We start from the raw sequence: 22,334 nt of genomic DNA on the forward strand, positions 1-22,334 counted from the left end.
ATTCGAACCCTCGCACTCATACGAGGACCAGAATAAACAGATTCACATCGTGAACGAAGGAAGCTAAGCCCCTTGAGTCTGGCGCCTAAGTCCGCTCGGCCATCCTGACGTGGTTTTATGTAATTTGGACGTTTTAAAATTATATCTGATCCAGTTATTTTCTTAAAACATATCGTGTCAGAAGAGGGATTCGAACCCACGCCCTCAAAGGAGGACCAGAATACACAGATTCACATCGTGAACGAAGGAAGCTAATAACCTTGAGTCTGGCGCCTTAGACCGCTCGGCCATCCTGACGTGGTTTTGTGTAATTCGGACGTTTTAAAATTACATCTCATCCAGTTATTTTCTTAAAACATATCGTGTCAAAATTGGATTCGAACCCTCGCCCTCATACAAGGACCAGAATACACAGATTCACATCGTGAACCAAGGAAACTAAGCCCCTTGAGTCTAGCGCCTAAGACGGCTCGGCCATCCAGACGTGGTTTTAAGTAATTTAGACGTTTAAAATTACATCTCTTCGAGTTATTTTTATAAAACATATCGTGTCAGAAGTGGGATTCGAACCCACGCCCTCATACGAGGACCAGAATACACAGATTCACATCGTGAACGAAGGAAGCTAATCCCCTTGAGTCTGGCGCCTTAGACCGCTCGGCCATCCTGACGTGGTTTTGTGTAATTCGGACGTTTTAAAATTACATCTCATCCAGTTATTTTCTTAAAACATATCGTGTCAAAATTGGACTCGAACCCTCGCCCTCATACAAGGACCAGAATACACAGATTCACATCGTGAACCAAGGAAACTAAGCCCCTTGAGTCTAGCGCCTAAGACGGCTCGGCCATCCAGACGTGGTTTTAAGTAACTTAGACTTTTAAAATTACATCACTTCGAGTTATTTTTATAAAACAAATCGTGTCAGAAGTGGGATTCGAACCCACGCCCTCATACGAGGACCAGAATACACAGATTCACATCGTGAACGAAGGAAGCTAAGCCCCTTGAGTCTAGCGCCTAAGACCGCTCGGCCATCCTGACGTAGTGTTAAGTAATTTAGACGTTTAAAATTACATCTCTTCGATTTATTTTTACAAAACATATCGTGTCAGAAGTGGGATTCGAACCCACGCCCTCATACGAGGACCAGAATACACAGATTCACATCGTGAACGAAGGAAGCTAAGCCCCTTGAGTCTGGCGCATTAGACCGCTCGGCCATCCTGACGTGGTTTTGTGTAGTTTGAACGTTTTAAAATTACATCTCATCCAGTTATTTTCATAAACAATATCGTGTCAGAAGTAGGATTTGAACCCACGCCCTCATACGAGGACCAGAATACACAGATTTACATCTTGAACCAAGGAAGCTAAGCCCCTTGAGTCTCGCGCCTAAGACGGCTCGGCCATTCAGACGTGGTTTTAAGTAATTTAGACGTTTAAAATTACATCTCTTCGAGTTATTTTTATAAAACATATCGTGTCAGAAGTGGGATTCGAACCCACGCCCTCATACGACGACCAGAATACACAGATTCACATCGTGAACGAAGGAAGCTAAGCCCCTTGAGTCTAGCGCCTAAGACCGCTCGGCCATCCTGACGTGGTTTTAAGTAATTAAGACGTTTAAAATTACATCTCTTCGAGTTACTTTTATAAAACATATCGTGTCAGAAGTGGAATTCGAACCCACGCCCTCATACGAGGACCAGAAAACACAGATTCACATCGTGAACGAAGGAAGCTAAGCCCCTTGAGTCTCGCGCCTTAGACCGCTCGGCCATCCTGACGTGGTTCTGTGTAATTTGGATGTTTTAAAATTACATCTCATCCAGTTATTTTCTGAAAACATATCGTGTCAAAAATGTGTTCGAACCCTCGCACTCATACGAGGACCAGAATAAACAGATTCACATCGTGAACGAAAGAAGCTAAGTCCCTTGAGTCTGGCGCCTAAGTCCGCTCGGCCATCCTGACATGGTTTTATGTAATTTGGACGTTATAAAATTATATCTCATCCAGTTATTTTCTTAAAACATATCGTGTCAGAAGAGGGATTCGAACCCACGCCCCTAAATGAGGACCAGAATACACAGATTCACATCGTGAACGATGGAAGCTAATCCCCTTGAGTCTGGCGCCTTAGACCGCTCGGCCATCCTGACGTGGTTTTAAGTAATTAAGACGTTTAAAATTACATCTCTTCGAGTTACTTTTATAAAACATATCGCGTCAGAAGTGGAATTCGAACCCACGCCCTCATACGAGGACCAGAAAACACAGATTCACATCGTGAACGAAGGAAGCTAAGCCCCTTGAGTCTCGCGCCTTAGACCGCTCGGCCATCCTGACGTGGTTCTGTGTAATTTGGATGTTTTAAAATTACATCTCATCCAGTTATTTTCTGAAAACATATCGTGTCAAAAATGTGTTCGAACCCTCGCACTCATACGAGGACCAGAATAAACAGATTCACATCGTGAACGAAAGAAGCTAAGCCCCTTGAGTCTGGCGCCTAAGTTCGCTCGGACATCCTGACATGGTTTTATGTAATTTGGACGTTATAAAATTATATCTCATCCAGTTATTTTCTTAAAACATATCGTGTCAGAAGAGGGATTCGAACCCACGCCCCTAAATGAGGACCAGAATACACAGATTCACATCGTGAACGATGGAAGCTAGTCCCCTTGAGTCTGGCGCACCTGACCGCTCGGCCATCCTGACGTGGTTTTGTGTAATTTGGACGTTTTAAAATTACGTCTCATCCAGTTATTTTCATAAACAATATCGTTTCAGAAGTGGGATTCGAACCCACGCCCTCATACGAGGACAAGAATACACAGATTTACATCGTGAACGAAGGAAGCTAAGCCCCTTGAGTCTCGCGCCTTAGACCGCTCGGCCATCCAAACGTGGTTTTATGTAATTTGGACGTTTTAAAATTATATCTCACCCAGTTATTTTCTTAAAACATATTGTGTCAGAAGTGGGATTCGAACCCACGCCCTCATACGAGGACCAGAATACACAGATTCACATCGTGAACGAAGGAAGCTAAGCCCCTTGAGTCTAGCGCCTAAGACCGCTCGGCCATCCTGACGTGGTTTTAAGTAATTTAGACGTTTAAATTTACATCTCTTCGAGTTATTTTTATAAAACATATCGTGTCAGAAGTGGGATTCGAACCCACGCCCTCATACGAGGACCAGAATACACAGATTCACATCGTGAACGAAGGAAGCTAAGCCCCTTGAGTCTGGCGCACCTGACCGCTCGGCCATCCTGACGTGGTTTTGTGTAATTTGGACGTTTTAAAATTACGTCTCATCCAGTTATTTTCATAAACAATATCGTTTCAGAAGTGGGATTCGAACCCACGCCCTCATACGAGGACAAGAATACACAGATTTACATCGTGAACGAAGGAAGCTAAGCCCCTTGAGTCTCGCGCCTTAGACCGCTCGGCCATCCAAACGTGGTTTTATGTAATTTGAACGTTTTAAAATTATATCTCACCCAGTTATTTTCTTAAAACATATTGTGTCAGAAGTGGGATTCGAACCCACGCCCTCATACGAGGACCAGAATACACAGATTCACATCGTGAACGAAGGAAGCTAAGCCCCTTGAGTCTAGCGCCTAAGACCGCTCGGCCATCCTGACGTGGTTTTAAGTAATTTAGACGTTTAAAATTACATCTCTTCGAGTTACTTTTATAAAACATCGTGTCAGAAGTGGAATTCGAACCCACGCCCTCATACGAGGACCAGAATACACAGATTCACATCGTGAACGAAGGAAGCTAAGCCCCTTGAGTCTCGCGCCTTAGACCGCTCGGTCATCCTGACGTGGTTCTGTGTAATTTGGACGTTTTAAAATTACATCTCATTCAGTTATTTTCTTAAAACATATCGTGTCAAAATTGTATTCGAACCCTCGCACTCATACGAGGACCAGAATAAACAGATTCACATCGTGAACGAAGGAAGCTAAGCCCCTTGAGTCTGGCGCCTAAGTCCGCTCGGCCATCCTGACGTGGTTTTATGTAATTTGGACGTTTTAAAATTATATCTCATCCAGTTATTTTCTTAAAACATATCGTGTCAGAAAAGGGATTCGAACCCACGCCCTCAAAGGAGGACCAGAATACACAGATTCACATCGTGAACGAAGGAAGCTAATAACCTTGAGTCTGGCGCCTTAGACCGCTCGGCCATCCTGACGTGGTTTTGTGTAATTCGGACGTTTTAAAATTACATCTCATCCAGTTATTTTCTTAAAACATATCGTGTCAAAATTGGATTCGAACCCTCGCCCTCATACAAGGACCAGAATACACAGATTCACATCGTGAACCAAGGAAACTAAGCCCCTTGAGTCTAGCGCCTAAGACGGCTCGGCCATCCAGACGTGGTTTTAAGTAATTTAGACGTTTAAAATTACATCTCTTCGAGTTATTTTTATAAAACATATCGTGTCAGAAGTGGGATTCGAACCCACGCCCTCATACGAGGACCAGAATACACAGATTCACATCGTGAACGATGGAAGCTAATCCCCTTGAGTCTGGCGCACCTGACCGCTCGGCCATCCTGACGTGGTTTTGTGTAATTTGGACGTTTTAAAATTACGTCTCATCCAGTTATTTTCATAAACAATATCGTTTCAGAAGTGGGATTCGAACCCACGCCCTCATACGAGGACAAGAATACACAGATTTACATCGTGAACGAAGGAAGCTAAGCCCCTTGAGTCTCGCGCCTTAGACCGCTCGGCCATCCAAACGTGGTTTTATGTAATTTGGACGTTTTAAAATTATATCTCACCCAGTTATTTTCTTAAAACATATTGTGTCAGAAGTGGGATTCGAACCCACGCCCTCATACGAGGACCAGAATACACAGATTCACATCGTGAACGAAGGAAGCTAAGCCCCTTGAGTCTAGCGCCTAAGACCGCTCGGCCATCCTGACGTGGTTTTAAGTAATTTAGACGTTTAAATTTACATCTCTTCGAGTTATTTTTATAAAACATATCGTGTCAGAAGTGGGATTCGAACCCACGCCCTCATACGAGGACCAGAATACACAGATTCACATCGTGAACGAAGGAAGCTAAGCCCCTTGAGTCTGGCGCACCTGACCGCTCGGCCATCCTGACGTGGTTTTGTGTAATTTGGACGTTTTAAAATTACGTCTCATCCAGTTATTTTCATAAACAATATCGTTTCAGAAGTGGGATTCGAACCCACGCCCTCATACGAGGACAAGAATACACAGATTTACATCGTGAACGAAGGAAGCTAAGCCCCTTGAGTCTCGCGCCTTAGACCGCTCGGCCATCCAAACGTGGTTTTATGTAATTTGAACGTTTTAAAATTATATCTCACCCAGTTATTTTCTTAAAACATATTGTGTCAGAAGTGGGATTCGAACCCACGCCCTCATACGAGGACCAGAATACACAGATTCACATCGTGAACGAAGGAAGCTAAGCCCCTTGAGTCTAGCGCCTAAGACCGCTCGGCCATCCTGACGTGGTTTTAAGTAATTTAGACGTTTAAAATTACATCTCTTCGAGTTACTTTTATAAAACATCGTGTCAGAAGTGGAATTCGAACCCACGCCCTCATACGAGGACCAGAATACACAGATTCACATCGTGAACGAAGGAAGCTAAGCCCCTTGAGTCTCGCGCCTTAGACCGCTCGGTCATCCTGACGTGGTTCTGTGTAATTTGGACGTTTTAAAATTACATCTCATTCAGTTATTTTCTTAAAACATATCGTGTCAAAATTGTATTCGAACCCTCGCACTCATACGAGGACCAGAATAAACAGATTCACATCGTGAACGAAGGAAGCTAAGCCCCTTGAGTCTGGCGCCTAAGTCCGCTCGGCCATCCTGACGTGGTTTTATGTAATTTGGACGTTTTAAAATTATATCTCATCCAGTTATTTTCTTAAAACATATCGTGTCAGAAAAGGGATTCGAACCCACGCCCTCAAAGGAGGACCAGAATACACAGATTCACATCGTGAACGAAGGAAGCTAATAACCTTGAGTCTGGCGCCTTAGACCGCTCGGCCATCCTGACGTGGTTTTGTGTAATTCGGACGTTTTAAAATTACATCTCATCCAGTTATTTTCTTAAAACATATCGTGTCAAAATTGGATTCGAACCCTCGCCCTCATACAAGGACCAGAATACACAGATTCACATCGTGAACCAAGGAAACTAAGCCCCTTGAGTCTAGCGCCTAAGACGGCTCGGCCATCCAGACGTGGTTTTAAGTAATTTAGACGTTTAAAATTACATCTCTTCGAGTTATTTTTATAAAACATATCGTGTCAGAAGTGGGATTCGAACCCACGCCCTCATACGAGGACCAGAATACACAGATTCACATCGTGAACGAAGGAAGCTAAGCCCCTTGAGTCTGGCGCACCTGACCGCTCGGCCATCCTGACGTGGTTTTGTGTAATTTGGACGTTTTAAAATTACGTCTCATCCAGTTATTTTCATAAACAATATCGTTTCAGAAGTGGGATTCGAACCCACGCCCTCATACGAGGACAAGAATACACAGATTTACATCGTGAACGAAGGAAGCTAAGCCCCTTGAGTCTCGCGCCTTAGACCGCTCGGCCATCCAAACGTGGTTTTATGTAATTCGGACGTTTTAAAATTACATCTCATCCAGTTATTTTCTTAAAACATATCGTGTCAAAATTGGATTCGAACCCTCGCCCTCATACAAGGACCAAAATACACAGATTTACATCGTGAACGAAGGATGCTAAGCCCCTTGAGTCTCGCGCCTTAGACCGCTCGGCCATCCAGACGTGGTTTTATGTAATTTGGACGTTTTAAAATTACATCTCTTCGAGTTATTTTTATAAAACATATCGTGTCAGAAGTGGGATTCGAACCCACGCCCTCATACGAGGACCAGAATACACAGATTCACATCGTGAACGAAGGAAGCTAAGCCCCTTGAGTCTGGCGCACTAGACCGCTCGGCCATCCTGACGTGGTTTTGTGTAATTTGGACGTTTTAAAATTACGTCTCATCCAGTTATTTTCATAAACAATATCGTTTCAGAAGTGGGATTCGAACCCACGCCCTCATACGAGGACAAGAATACACAGATTTACATTGTGAACGAAGGAAGCTAAGCCCCTTGAGTCTCGCGCCTTAGACCGCTCGGCCATTCAGACGTGGTTTTATGTAATTTGGACGTTTTAAAATTATATCTCACCCAGTTATTTTCTTAAAACATATAGTGTCAGAAGTGGAATTCGAACCCACGCCCTCATACGAGGACCAGAATACACAGATTAACATCGTGAACGAAGGAAGCTAAGCCCCTTGAGTCTCGCGCCTTAGAACGCTCGGCCATCCTGACGTGGTTCTGTGTAATTTGGACGTTTTAAAATTACATCTCATCCAGTTATTTTCTTAAAACATATCGTGTCAGAAGAGGGATTCGAACCCACGCCCTCAAAGGAGGAGCAGAATACACAGATTCACATCGTGAACGAAGGAAGCTAAGCCCCTTGAGTCTAGCGCCTAAGACCGCTCGGCCATCCTGACGTGGTTTTAAGTAATTTAGACGTTTAAAATTACATCTCTTCGAGTTATTTTTATAAAACATATCGTGTCAGAAGTGGGATTCGAACCCACGCCCTCATACGAGGACCAGAATACACAGATTCACATCGTGAACGAAGGAAGCTAAGCCCCTTGAGTCTGGCGCACCTGACCGCTCGGCCATCCTGACGTGGTTTTGTGTAATTTGGACGTTTTAAAATTACGTCTCATCCAGTTATTTTCATAAACAATATCGTTTCAGAAGTGGGATTCGAACCCACGCCCTCATACGAGGACAAGAATACACAGATTTACATCGTGAACGAAGGAAGCTAAGCCCCTTGAGTCTCGCGCCTTAGACCGCTCGGCCATCCAAACGTGGTTTTATGTAATTTGGACGTTTTAAAATTATATCTCACCCAGTTATTTTCTTAAAACATATTGTGTCAGAAGTGGGATTCGAACCCACGCCCTCATACGAGGACCAGAATACACAGATTCACATCGTGAACGAAGGAAGCTAAGCCCCTTGAGTCTAGCGCCTAAGACCGCTCGGCCATCCTGACGTGGTTTTAAGTAATTTAGACGTTTAAAATTACATCTCTTCGAGTTATTTTTATAAAACATATCGTGTCAGAAGTGGGATTCGAACCCACGCCCTCATACGAGGACCAGAATACACAGATTCACATCGTGAACGAAGGAAGCTAAGCCCCTTGAGTCTGGCGCACCTGACCGCTCGGCCATCCTGACGTGGTTTTGTGTAATTAGGACGTTTTAAAATTACGTCTCATCCAGTTATTTTCATAAACAATATCGTTTCAGAAGTGGGATTCGAACCCACGCCCTCATACGAGGACAAGAATACACAGATTTACATCGTGAACGAAGGAAGCTAAGCCCCTTGAGTCTCGCGCCTTAGACCGCTCGGCCATCCAAACGTGGTTTTATGTAATTTGGACGTTTTAAAATTATATCTCACCCAGTTATTTTCTTAAAACATATTGTGTCAGAAGTGGGATTCGAACCCACGCCCTCATACGAGGACCAGAATACACAGATTCACATCGTGAACGAAGGAAGCTAAGCCCCTTGAGTCTAGCGCCTAAGACCGCTCGGCCATCCTGACGTGGTTTTAAGTAATTTAGACGTTTAAAATTACATCTCTTCGAGTTACTTTTATAAAACATCGTGTCAGAAGTGGAATTCGAACCCACGCCCTCATACGAGGACCAGAATACACAGATTCACATCGTGAACGAAGGAAGCTAAGCCCCTTGAGTCTCGCGCCTTAGACCGCTCGGTCATCCTGACGTGGTTCTGTGTAATTTGGACGTTTTAAAATTACATCTCATCCAGTTATTTTCTTAAAACATATCGTGTCAAAATTGTATTCGAACCCTCGCACTCATACGAGGACCAGAATAAACAGATTCACATCGTGAACGAAGGAAGCTAAGCCCCTTGAGTCTGGCGCCTAAGTCCGCTCGGCCATCCTGACGTGGTTTTATGTAATTTGGACGTTTTAAAATTATATCTGATCCAGTTATTTTCTTAAAACATATCGTGTCAGAAGAGGGATTCGAACCCACGCCCTCAAAGGAGGACCAGAATACACAGATTCACATCGTGAACGAAGGAAGCTAATAACCTTGAGTCTGGCGCCTTAGACCGCTCGGCCATCCTGACGTGGTTTTGTGTAATTCGGACGTTTTAAAATTACATCTCATCCAGTTATTTTCTTAAAACATATCGTGTCAAAATTGGATTCGAACCCTCGCCCTCATACAAGGACCAGAATACACAGATTCACATCGTGAACCAAGGAAACTAAGCCCCTTGAGTCTAGCGCCTAAGACGGCTCGGCCATCCAGACGTGGTTTTAAGTAATTTAGACGTTTAAAATTACATCTCTTCGAGTTATTTTTATAAAACATATCGTGTCAGAAGTGGGATTCGAACCCACGCCCTCATACGAGGACCAGAATACACAGATTCACATCGTGAACGAAGGAAGCTAATCCCCTTGAGTCTGGCGCCTTAGACCGCTCGGCCATCCTGACGTGGTTTTGTGTAATTCGGACGTTTTAAAATTACATCTCATCCAGTTATTTTCTTAAAACATATCGTGTCAAAATTGGACTCGAACCCTCGCCCTCATACAAGGACCAGAATACACAGATTCACATCGTGAACCAAGGAAACTAAGCCCCTTGAGTCTAGCGCCTAAGACGGCTCGGCCATCCAGACGTGGTTTTAAGTAACTTAGACGTTTAAAATTACATCACTTCGAGTTATTTTTATAAAACAAATCGTGTCAGAAGTGGGATTCGAACCCACGCCCTCATACGAGGACCAGAATACACAGATTCACATCGTGAACGAAGGAAGCTAAGCCCCTTGAGTCTAGCGCCTAAGACCGCTCGGCCATCCTGACGTAGTGTTAAGTAATTTAGACGTTTAAAATTACATCTCTTCGATTTATTTTTACAAAACATATCGTGTCAGAAGTGGGATTCGAACCCACGCCCTCATACGAGGACCAGAATACACAGATTCACATCGTGAACGAAGGAAGCTAAGCCCCTTGAGTCTGGCGCATTAGACCGCTCGGCCATCCTGACGTGGTTTTGTGTAGTTTGAACGTTTTAAAATTACATCTCATCCAGTTATTTTCATAAACAATATCGTGTCAGAAGTAGGATTTGAACCCACGCCCTCATACGAGGACCAGAATACACAGATTTACATCTTGAACCAAGGAAGCTAAGCCCCTTGAGTCTCGCGCCTAAGACGGCTCGGCCATCCAGACGTGGTTTTAAGTAATTTAGACGTTTAAAATTACATCTCTTCGAGTTATTTTTATAAAACATATCGTGTCAGAAGTGGGATTCGAACCCACGCCCTCATACGACGACCAGAATACACAGATTCACATCGTGAACGAAGGAAGCTAAGCCCCTTGAGTCTAGCGCCTAAGACCGCTCGGCCATCCTGACGTGGTTTTAAGTAATTTAGACGTTTAAAATTACATCTCTTCGAGTTATTTTTATAAAACATATCGTGTCAGAAGTGGGATTCGAACCCACGCCCTCATACGAGGACCAGAATACACAGATTCACATCGTGAACGAAGGAAGCTAAGCCCCTTGAGTCTGGCGCACCTGACCGCTCGGCCATCCTGACGTGGTTTTGTGTAATTAGGACGTTTTAAAATTACGTCTCATCCAGTTATTTTCATAAACAATATCGTTTCAGAAGTGGGATTCGAACCCACGCCCTCATACGAGGACAAGAATACACAGATTTACATCGTGAACGAAGGAAGCTAAGCCCCTTGAGTCTCGCGCCTTAGACCGCTCGGCCATCCAAACGTGGTTTTATGTAATTTGGACGTTTTAAAATTATATCTCACCCAGTTATTTTCTTAAAACATATTGTGTCAGAAGTGGGATTCGAACCCACGCCCTCATACGAGGACCAGAATACACAGATTCACATCGTGAACGAAGGAAGCTAAGCCCCTTGAGTCTAGCGCCTAAGACCGCTCGGCCATCCTGACGTGGTTTTAAGTAATTTAGACGTTTAAAATTACATCTCTTCGAGTTACTTTTATAAAACATCGTGTCAGAAGTGGAATTCGAACCCACGCCCTCATACGAGGACCAGAATACACAGATTCACATCGTGAACGAAGGAAGCTAAGCCCCTTGAGTCTCGCGCCTTAGACCGCTCGGTCATCCTGACGTGGTTCTGTGTAATTTGGACGTTTTAAAATTACATCTCATCCAGTTATTTTCTTAAAACATATCGTGTCAAAATTGTATTCGAACCCTCGCACTCATACGAGGACCAGAATAAACAGATTCACATCGTGAACGAAGGAAGCTAAGCCCCTTGAGTCTGGCGCCTAAGTCCGCTCGGCCATCCTGACGTGGTTTTATGTAATTTGGACGTTTTAAAATTATATCTGATCCAGTTATTTTCTTAAAACATATCGTGTCAGAAGAGGGATTCGAACCCACGCCCTCAAAGGAGGACCAGAATACACAGATTCACATCGTGAACGAAGGAAGCTAATAACCTTGAGTCTGGCGCCTTAGACCGCTCGGCCATCCTGACGTGGTTTTGTGTAATTCGGACGTTTTAAAATTACATCTCATCCAGTTATTTTCTTAAAACATATCGTGTCAAAATTGGATTCGAACCCTCGCCCTCATACAAGGACCAGAATACACAGATTCACATCGTGAACCAAGGAAACTAAGCCCCTTGAGTCTAGCGCCTAAGACGGCTCGGCCATCCAGACGTGGTTTTAAGTAATTTAGACGTTTAAAATTACATCTCTTCGAGTTATTTTTATAAAACATATCGTGTCAGAAGTGGGATTCGAACCCACGCCCTCATACGAGGACCAGAATACACAGATTCACATCGTGAACGAAGGAAGCTAATCCCCTTGAGTCTGGCGCCTTAGACCGCTCGGCCATCCTGACGTGGTTTTGTGTAATTCGGACGTTTTAAAATTACATCTCATCCAGTTATTTTCTTAAAACATATCGTGTCAAAATTGGACTCGAACCCTCGCCCTCATACAAGGACCAGAATACACAGATTCACATCGTGAACCAAGGAAACTAAGCCCCTTGAGTCTAGCGCCTAAGACGGCTCGGCCATCCAGGCGTGGTTTTAAGTAACTTAGACGTTTAAAATTACATCACTTCGAGTTATTTTTATAAAACAAATCGTGTCAGAAGTGGGATTCGAACCCACGCCCTCATACGAGGACCAGAATACACAGATTCACATCGTGAACGAAGGAAGCTAAGCCCCTTGAGTCTAGCGCCTAAGACCGCTCGGCCATCCTGACGTAGTGTTAAGTAATTTAGACGTTTAAAATTACATCTCTTCGATTTATTTTTACAAAACATATCGTGTCAGAAGTGGGATTCGAACCCACGCCCTCATACGAGGACCAGAATACACAGATTCACATCGTGAACGAAGGAAGCTAAGCCCCTTGAGTCTGGCGCATTAGACCGCTCGGCCATCCTGACGTGGTTTTGTGTAGTTTGAACGTTTTAAAATTACATCTCATCCAGTTATTTTCATAAACAATATCGTGTCAGAAGTAGGATTTGAACCCACGCCCTCATACGAGGACCAGAATACACAGATTTACATCTTGAACCAAGGAAGCTAAGCCCCTTGAGTCTCGCGCCTAAGACGGCTCGGCCATCCAGACGTGGTTTTAAGTAATTTAGACGTTTAAAATTACATCTCTTCGAGTTATTTTTATAAAACATATCGTGTCAGAAGTGGGATTCGAACCCACGCCCTCATACGACGACCAGAATACACAGATTCACATCGTGAACGAAGGAAGCTAAGCCCCTTGAGTCTAGCGCCTAAGACCGCTCGGCCATCCTGACGTGGTTTTAAGTAATTAAGACGTTTAAAATTACATCTCTTCGAGTTACTTTTATAAAACATATCGTGTCAGAAGTGGAATTCGAACCCACGCCCTCATACGAGGACCAGAAAACACAGATTCACATCGTGAACGAAGGAAGCTAAGCCCCTTGAGTCTCGCGCCTTAGACCGCTCGGCCATCCTGACGTGGTTCTGTGTAATTTGGATGTTTTAAAATTACATCTCATCCAGTTATTTTCTGAAAACATATCGTGTCAAAAATGTGTTCGAACCCTCGCACTCATACGAGGACCAGAATAAACAGATTCACATCGTGAACGAAAGAAGCTAAGTCCCTTGAGTCTGGCGCCTAAGTCCGCTCGGCCATCCTGACATGGTTTTATGTAATTTGGACGTTATAAAATTATATCTCATCCAGTTATTTTCTTAAAACATATCGTGTCAGAAGAGGGATTCGAACCCACGCCCCTAATTGAGGACCAGAATACACAGATTCACATCGTGAACGATGGAAGCTAATCCCCTTGAGTCTGGCGCCTTAGACCGCTCGGCCATCCTGACGTGGTTTTAAGTAATTAAGACGTTTAAAATTACATCTCTTCGAGTTACTTTTATAAAACATATCGCGTCAGAAGTGGAATTCGAACCCACGCCCTCATACGAGGACCAGAAAACACAGATTCACATCGTGAACGAAGGAAGCTAAGCCCCTTGAGTCTCGCGCCTTAGACCGCTCGGCCATCCTGACGTGGTTCTGTGTAATTTGGATGTTTTAAAATTACATCTCATCCAGTTATTTTCTGAAAACATATCGTGTCAAAAATGTGTTCGAACCCTCGCACTCATACGAGGACCAGAATAAACAGATTCACATCGTGAACGAAAGAAGCTAAGCCCCTTGAGTCTGGCGCCTAAGTTCGCTCGGCCATCCTGACATGGTTTTATGTAATTTGGACGTTATAAAATTATATCTCATCCAGTTATTTTCTTAAAACATATCGTGTCAGAAGAGGGATTCGAACCCACGCCCCTAAATGAGGACCAGAATACACAGATTCACATCGTGAACGATGGAAGCTAATCCCCTTGAGTCTGGCGCACCTGACCGCTCGGCCATCCTGACGTGGTTTTGTGTAATTTGGACGTTTTAAAATTACGTCTCATCCAGTTATTTTCATAAACAATATCGTTTCAGAAGTGGGATTCGAACCCACGCCCTCATACGAGGACAAGAATACACAGATTTACATCGTGAACGAAGGAAGCTAAGCCCCTTGAGTCTCGCGCCTTAGACCGCTCGGCCATCCAAACGTGGTTTTATGTAATTTGGACGTTTTAAAATTATATCTCACCCAGTTATTTTCTTAAAACATATTGTGTCAGAAGTGGGATTCGAACCCACGCCCTCATACGAGGACCAGAATACACAGATTCACATCGTGAACGAAGGAAGCTAAGCCCCTTGAGTCTAGCGCCTAAGACCGCTCGGCCATCCTGACGTGGTTTTAAGTAATTTAGACGTTTAAATTTACATCTCTTCGAGTTATTTTTATAAAACATATCGTGTCAGAAGTGGGATTCGAACCCACGCCCTCATACGAGGACCAGAATACACAGATTCACATCGTGAACGAAGGAAGCTAAGCCCCTTGAGTCTGGCGCACCTGACCGCTCGGCCATCCTGACGTGGTTTTGTGTAATTTGGACGTTTTAAAATTACGTCTCATCCAGTTATTTTCATAAACAATATCGTTTCAGAAGTGGGATTCGAACCCACGCCCTCATACGAGGACAAGAATACACAGATTTACATCGTGAACGAAGGAAGCTAAGCCCCTTGAGTCTCGCGCCTTAGACCGCTCGGCCATCCAAACGTGGTTTTATGTAATTTGGACGTTTTAAAATTATATCTCACCCAGTTATTTTCTTAAAACATATTGTGTCAGAAGTGGGATTCGAACCCACGCCCTCATACGAGGACCAGAATACACAGATTCACATCGTGAACGAAGGAAGCTAAGCCCCTTGAGTCTAGCGCCTAAGACCGCTCGGCCATCCTGACGTGGTTTTAAGTAATTTAGACGTTTAAAATTACATCTCTTCGAGTTACTTTTATAAAACATCGTGTCAGAAGTGGAATTCGAACCCACGCCCTCATACGAGGACCAGAATACACAGATTCACATCGTGAACGAAGGAAGCTAAGCCCCTTGAGTCTCGCGCCTTAGACCGCTCGGTCATCCTGACGTGGTTCTGTGTAATTTGGACGTTTTAAAATTACATCTCATTCAGTTATTTTCTTAAAACATATCGTGTCAAAATTGTATTCGAACCCTCGCACTCATACGAGGACCAGAATAAACAGATTCACATCGTGAACGAAGGAAGCTAAGCCCCTTGAGTCTGGCGCCTAAGTCCGCTCGGCCATCCTGACGTGGTTTTATGTAATTTGGACGTTTTAAAATTATATCTCATCCAGTTATTTTCTTAAAACATATCGTGTCAGAAAAGGGATTCGAACCCACGCCCCTAATTGAGGACCAGAATACACAGATTCACATCGTGAACGATGGAAGCTAATCCCCTTGAGTCTGGCGCCTTAGACCGCTCGGCCATCCTGACGTGGTTTTAAGTAATTAAGACGTTTAAAATTACATCTCTTCGAGTTACTTTTATAAAACATATCGCGTCAGAAGTGGAATTCGAACCCACGCCCTCATACGAGGACCAGAAAACACAGATTCACATCGTGAACGAAGGAAGCTAAGCCCCTTGAGTCTCGCGCCTTAGACCGCTCGGCCATCCTGACGTGGTTCTGTGTAATTTGGATGTTTTAAAATTACATCTCATCCAGTTATTTTCTGAAAACATATCGTGTCAAAAATGTGTTCGAACCCTCGCACTCATACGAGGACCAGAATAAACAGATTCACATCGTGAACGAAAGAAGCTAAGCCCCTTGAGTCTGGCGCCTAAGTTCGCTCGGCCATCCTGACATGGTTTTATGTAATTTGGACGTTATAAAATTATATCTCATCCAGTTATTTTCTTAAAACATATCGTGTCAGAAGAGGGATTCGAACCCACGCCCCTAAATGAGGACCAGAATACACAGATTCACATCGTGAACGATGGAAGCTAATCCCCTTGAGTCTGGCGCACCTGACCGCTCGGCCATCCTGACGTGGTTTTGTGTAATTTGGACGTTTTAAAATTACGTCTCATCCAGTTATTTTCATAAACAATATCGTTTCAGAAGTGGGATTCGAACCCACGCCCTCATACGAGGACAAGAATACACAGATTTACATCGTGAACGAAGGAAGCTAAGCCCCTTGCGTCTCGCGCCTTAGACCGCTCGGCCATCCAAACGTGGTTTTATGTAATTTGGACGTTTTAAAATTATATCTCACCCAGTTATTTTCTTAAAACATATTGTGTCAGAAGTGGGATTCGAACCCACGCCCTCATACGAGGACCAGAATACACAGATTCACATCGTGAACGAAGGAAGCTAAGCCCCTTGAGTCTAGCGCCTAAGACCGCTCGGCCATCCTGACGTGGTTTTAAGTAATTTAGACGTTTAAATTTACATCTCTTCGAGTTATTTTTATAAAACATATCGTGTCAGAAGTGGGATTCGAACCCACGCCCTCATACGAGGACCAGAATACACAGATTCACATCGTGAACGAAGGAAGCTAAGCCCCTTGAGTCTGGCGCACCTGACCGCTCGGCCATCCTGACGTGGTTTTGTGTAATTTGGACGTTTTAAAATTACGTCTCATCCAGTTATTTTCATAAACAATATCGTTTCAGAAGTGGGATTCGAACCCACGCCCTCATACGAGGACAAGAATACACAGATTTACATCGTGAACGAAGGAAGCTAAGCCCCTTGAGTCTCGCGCCTTAGACCGCTCGGCCATCCAAACGTGGTTTTATGTAATTTGGACGTTTTAAAATTATATCTCACCCAGTTATTTTCTTAAAACATATTGTGTCAGAAGTGGGATTCGAACCCACGCCCTCATACGAGGACCAGAATACACAGATTCACATCGTGAACGAAGGAAGCTAAGCCCCTTGAGTCTAGCGCCTAAGACCGCTCGGCCATCCTGACGTGGTTTTAAGTAATTTAGACGTTTAAAATTACATCTCTTCGAGTTACTTTTATAAAACATCGTGTCAGAAGTGGAATTCGAACCCACGCCCTCATACGAGGACCAGAATACACAGATTCACATCGTGAACGAAGGAAGCTAAGCCCCTTGAGTCTCGCGCCTTAGACCGCTCGGTCATCCTGACGTGGTTCTGTGTAATTTGGACGTTTTAAAATTACATCTCATTCAGTTATTTTCTTAAAACATATCGTGTCAAAATTGTATTCGAACCCTCGCACTCATACGAGGACCAGAATAAACAGATTCACATCGTGAACGAAGGAAGCTAAGCCCCTTGAGTCTGGCGCCTAAGTCCGCTCGGCCATCCTGACGTGGTTTTATGTAATTTGGACGTTTTAAAATTATATCTCATCCAGTTATTTTCTTAAAACATATCGTGTCAGAAAAGGGATTCGAACCCACGCCCTCAAAGGAGGACCAGAATACACAGATTCACATCGTGAACGAAGGAAGCTAATAACCTTGAGTCTGGCGCCTTAGACCGCTCGGCCATCCTGACGTGGTTTTGTGTAATTCGGACGTTTTAAAATTACATCTCATCCAGTTATTTTCTTAAAACATATCGTGTCAAAATTGGATTCGAACCCTCGCCCTCATACAAGGACCAGAATACACAGATTCACATCGTGAACCAAGGAAACTAAGCCCCTTGAGTCTAGCGCCTAAGACGGCTCGGCCATCCAGACGTGGTTTTAAGTAATTTAGACGTTTAAAATTACATCTCTTCGAGTTATTTTTATAAAACATATCGTGTCAGAAGTGGGATTCGAACCCACGCCCTCATACGAGGACCAGAATACACAGATTCACATCGTGAACGAAGGAAGCTAATCCCCTTGAGTCTGGCGCCTTAGACCGCTCGGCCATCCTGACGTGGTTTTGTGTAATTCGGACGTTTTAAAATTACATCTCATCCAGTTATTTTCTTAAAACATATCGTGTCAAAATTGGACTCGAACCCTCGCCCTCATACAAGGACCAGAATACACAGATTCACATCGTGAACCAAGAAAACTAAGCCCCTTGAGTCTAGCGCCTAAGACGGCTCGGCCATTCAGACGTGGTTTTAAGTAATTTAGACGTTTAAAATTACATCTCTTCGATTTATTTTTACAAAACATATCGTGTCAGAAGTGGGATTCGAACCCACGCCCTCATACGAGGACCAGAATACACAGATTCACATCGTGAACGAAGGAAGCTAAGCCCCTTGAGTCTGGCGCATTAGACCGCTCGGCCATCCTGACGTGGTTTTGTGTAGTTTGAACGTTTTAAAATTACATCTCATCCAGTTATTTTCATAAACAATATCGTGTCAGAAGTAGGATTTGAACCCACGCCCTCATACGAGGACCAGAATACACAGATTTACATCTTGAACCAAGGAAGCTAAGCCCCTTGAGTCTCGCGCCTAAGACGGCTCGGCCATCCAGACGTGGTTTTAAGTAATTTAGACGTTTAAAATTACATCTCTTCGAGTTATTTTTATAAAACATATCGTGTCAGAAGTGGGATTCGAACCCACGCCCTCATACGACGACCAGAATACACAGATTCACATCGTGAACGAAGGAAGCTAAGCCCCTTGAGTCTAGCGCCTAAGACCGCTCGGCCATCCTGACGTGGTTTTAAGTAATTAAGACGTTTAAAATTACATCTCTTCGAGTTACTTTTATAAAACATATCGTGTCAGAAGTGGAATTCGAACCCACGCCCTCATACGAGGACCAGAAAACACAGATTCACATCGTGAACGAAGGAAGCTAAGCCCCTTGAGTCTCGCGCCTTAGACCGCTCGGCCATCCTGACGTGGTTCTGTGTAATTTGGATGTTTTAAAATTGCATCTCATCCAGTTATTTTCTGAAAACATATCGTGTCAAAAATGTGTTCGAACCCTCGCAGTCATACGAGGACCAGAATAAACAGATTCACATCGTGAACGAAAGAAGCTAAGCCCCTTGAGTCTGGCGCCTAAGTCCGCTCGGCCATCCTGACATGGTTTTATGTAATTTGGACGTTATAAAATTATATCTCATCCAGTTATTTTCTTAAAACATATCGTGTCAGAAGAGGGATTCGAACCCACGCCCCTAAATGAGGACCAGAATACACAGATTCACATCGTGAACGATGGAAGCTAATCCCCTTGAGTCTGGCGCCTTAGACCGCTCGGCCATCCTGACGTGGTTTTAAGTAATTAAGACGTTTAAAATTACATCTCTTCGAGTTACTTTTATAAAACATATCGCGTCAGAAGTGGAATTCGAACCCACGCCCTCATACGAGGACCAGAAAACACAGATTCACATCGTGAACGAAGGAAGCTAAGCCCCTTGAGTCTCGCGCCTTAGACCGCTCGGCCATCCTGACGTGGTTCTGTGTAATTTGGATGTTTTAAAATTACATCTCATCCAGTTATTTTCTGAAAACATATCGTGTCAAAAATGTGTTCGAACCCTCGCACTCATACGAGGACCAGAATAAACAGATTCACATCGTGAACGAAAGAAGCTAAGCCCCTTGAGTCTGGCGCCTAAGTTCGCTCGGCCATCCTGACATGGTTTTATGTAATTTGGACGTTATAAAATTATATCTCATCCAGTTATTTTCTTAAAACATATCGTGTCAGAAGAGGGATTCGAACCCACGCCCCTAAATGAGGACCAGAATACACAGATTCACATCGTGAACGATGGAAGCTAATCCCCTTGAGTCTGGCTCCTTAGACCGCTCGGCCATCCTGACGTGGTTTTGTGTAATTCGGACGTATTAAAATTACATCTCATCCAGTTATTTTCTTAAAACAGATCGTGTCAAAATTGGATTCGAACCCTCGCCCTCATACAAGGACCAGAATACACAGATTCAGATCGTGAACCAAGGAAACTAAGCCCCTTGAGTCTAGCGCCTAAAACAGCTCGGCCATCCAGACGTGGTTTTAAGTAATTTAGACGTTTAAAATTACATCTCTTCGATTTATTTTTACAAAACATATCGTGTCAGAAGTGGGATTCGAACCCACGCCCTCATACGAGGACCAGAATACACAGATTCACATCGTGAATGAAGGAAGCTAAGCCCCTTGAGTCTGGCGCATTAGACCGCTCGGCCATCCTGACGTGGTTTTGTGTAGTTTGAACGTTTTAAAATTACATCTCATCCAGTTATTTTCATAAACAATATCGTGTCAGAAGTAGGATTTGAACCCACGCCCTCATACGAGGACCAGAATACACAGATTTACATCTTGAACCAAGGAAGCTAAGCCCCTTGAGTCTCGCGCCTAAGACGGCTCGGCCATCCAGACGTGGTTTTAAGTAATTTAGACGTTTAAAATTACATCTCTTCGAGTTATTTTTATAAAACATATCGTGTCAGAAGTGGGATTCGAACCCACGCCCTCATACGACGACCAGAATACACAGATTCACATCGTGAACGAAGGAAGCTAAGCCCCTTGAGTCTAGCGCCTAAGACCGCTCGGCCATCCTGACGTGGTTTTAAGTAATTAAGACGTTTAAAATTACATCTCTTCGAGTTACTTTTATAAAACATATCGTGTCAGAAGTGGAATTCGAACCCACGCCCTCATACGAGGACCAGAAAACACAGATTCACATCGTGAACGAAGGAAGCTAAGCCCCTTGAGTCTCGCGCCTTAGACCGCTCGGCCATCCTGACGTGGTTCTGTGTAATTTGGATGTTTTAAAATTACATCTCATCCAGTTATTTTCTGAAAACATATCGTGTCAAAAATGTGTTCGAACCCTCGCACTCATACGAGGACCAGAATAAACAGATTCACATCGTGAACGAAAGAAGCTAAGCCCCTTGAGTCTGGCGCCTAAGTCCGCTCGGCCATCCTGACATGGTTTTATGTAATTTGGACGTTATAAAATTATATCTCATCCAGTTATTTTCTTAAAACATATCGTGTCAGAAGAGGGATTCGAACCCACGCCCCTAAATGAGGACCAGAATACACAGATTCACATCGTGAACGAAGGAAGCTAATCCCCTTGAGTCTGGCGCCTTAGACCGCTCGGCCATCCTGACGTGGTTTTAAGTAATTAAGACGTTTAAAATTACATCTCTTCGAGTTACTTTTATAAAACATATCGCGTCAGAAGTGGAATTCGAACCCACGCCCTCATACGAGGACCAGAAAACACAGATTCACATCGTGAACGAAGGAAGCTAAGCCCCTTGAGTCTCGCGCCTTAGACCGCTCGGCCATCCTGACGTGGTTCTGTGTAATTTGGATGTTTTAAAATTACATCTCATCCGGTTATTTTCTGAAAACATATCGTGTCAAAAATGTGTTCGAACCCTCGCACTCATACGAGGACCAGAATAAACAGATTCACATCGTGAACGAAAGAAGCTAAGCCCCTTGAGTCTGGCGCCTAAGTTCGCTCGGCCATCCTGACATGGTTTTATGTAATTTGGACGTTATAAAATTATATCTCATCCAGTTATTTTCTTAAAACATATCGTGTCAGAAGAGGGATTCGAACCCACGCCCCTAAATGAGGACCAGAATACACAGATTCACATCGTGAACGATGGAAGCTAATCCCCTTGAGTCTGGCTCCTTAGACCGCTCGGCCATCCTGACGTGGTTTTGTGTAATTCGGACGTATTAAAATTACATCTCATCCAGTTATTTTCTTAAAACAGATCGTGTCAAAATTGGATTCGAACCCTCGCCCTCATACAAGGACCAGAATACACAGATTCACATCGTGAACCAAGGAAACTAAGCCCCTTGAGTCTAGCGCCTAAAACAGCTCGGCCATCCAGACGTGGTTTTAAGTAATTTAGACGTTTAAAATTACATCTCTTCGAGTTATTTTTATAAAACATATCGTGTCAGAAGTGGGATTCGATCCCGCGCCCTCATACGAGGACCAGAATACACAGATTCACATCATGAACGAAGGAAGCTAAGCCCCTTGAGTCTGGCGCCTAAGTCCGCTCGGCCATCCTGACGTGGTTTTATGTAATTTGGACGTTTTAAAATTTTATCTCACCCAGTTATTTTCTTAAAACATATCGTGTCAAAATTGGATTCGAACCCTCGCCCTCATACAAGGACCAGAATACACAGATTCA

General features: G+C 43.8%; 4 non-coding genes across 4 annotated transcripts; all 4 read right to left on the bottom strand.

Moving 5' to 3' along the window:
- Positions 1–549: 549 nt before the first annotated feature.
- Positions 550–671, bottom strand: TRNAL-CAA (transfer RNA leucine (anticodon CAA)). The gene is made up of 2 exons: positions 634–671; positions 550–595 (listed from the first exon to the last, which is right to left on the bottom strand). It is a non-coding gene; the product is annotated as a tRNA-Leu (tRNA).
- An 8,871-nt stretch (positions 672–9,542) lies between these two features.
- TRNAL-CAA (transfer RNA leucine (anticodon CAA)) lies at positions 9,543–9,664 on the bottom strand. Its single transcript has 2 exons — positions 9,627–9,664; positions 9,543–9,588 (listed from the first exon to the last, which is right to left on the bottom strand). It is a non-coding gene; the product is annotated as a tRNA-Leu (tRNA).
- Positions 9,665–11,975: 2,311 nt separating this feature from the next.
- TRNAL-CAA (transfer RNA leucine (anticodon CAA)) lies at positions 11,976–12,097 on the bottom strand. Its single transcript has 2 exons — positions 12,060–12,097; positions 11,976–12,021 (listed from the first exon to the last, which is right to left on the bottom strand). It is a non-coding gene; the product is annotated as a tRNA-Leu (tRNA).
- Positions 12,098–17,969: 5,872 nt separating this feature from the next.
- On the bottom strand, positions 17,970–18,091 carry TRNAL-CAA (transfer RNA leucine (anticodon CAA)). The gene is made up of 2 exons: positions 18,054–18,091; positions 17,970–18,015 (listed from the first exon to the last, which is right to left on the bottom strand). It is a non-coding gene; the product is annotated as a tRNA-Leu (tRNA).
- Positions 18,092–22,334: the final 4,243 nt, after the last annotated feature.

Source organism: Phalangium opilio, unplaced genomic scaffold, assembly GCF_054372755.1.
Source record: "Phalangium opilio isolate 3A_F unplaced genomic scaffold, DU_Popi_V2 ptg001662l_1, whole genome shotgun sequence".
Classification (NCBI taxonomy): Eukaryota; Metazoa; Arthropoda; class Arachnida; order Opiliones; family Phalangiidae; genus Phalangium; species Phalangium opilio.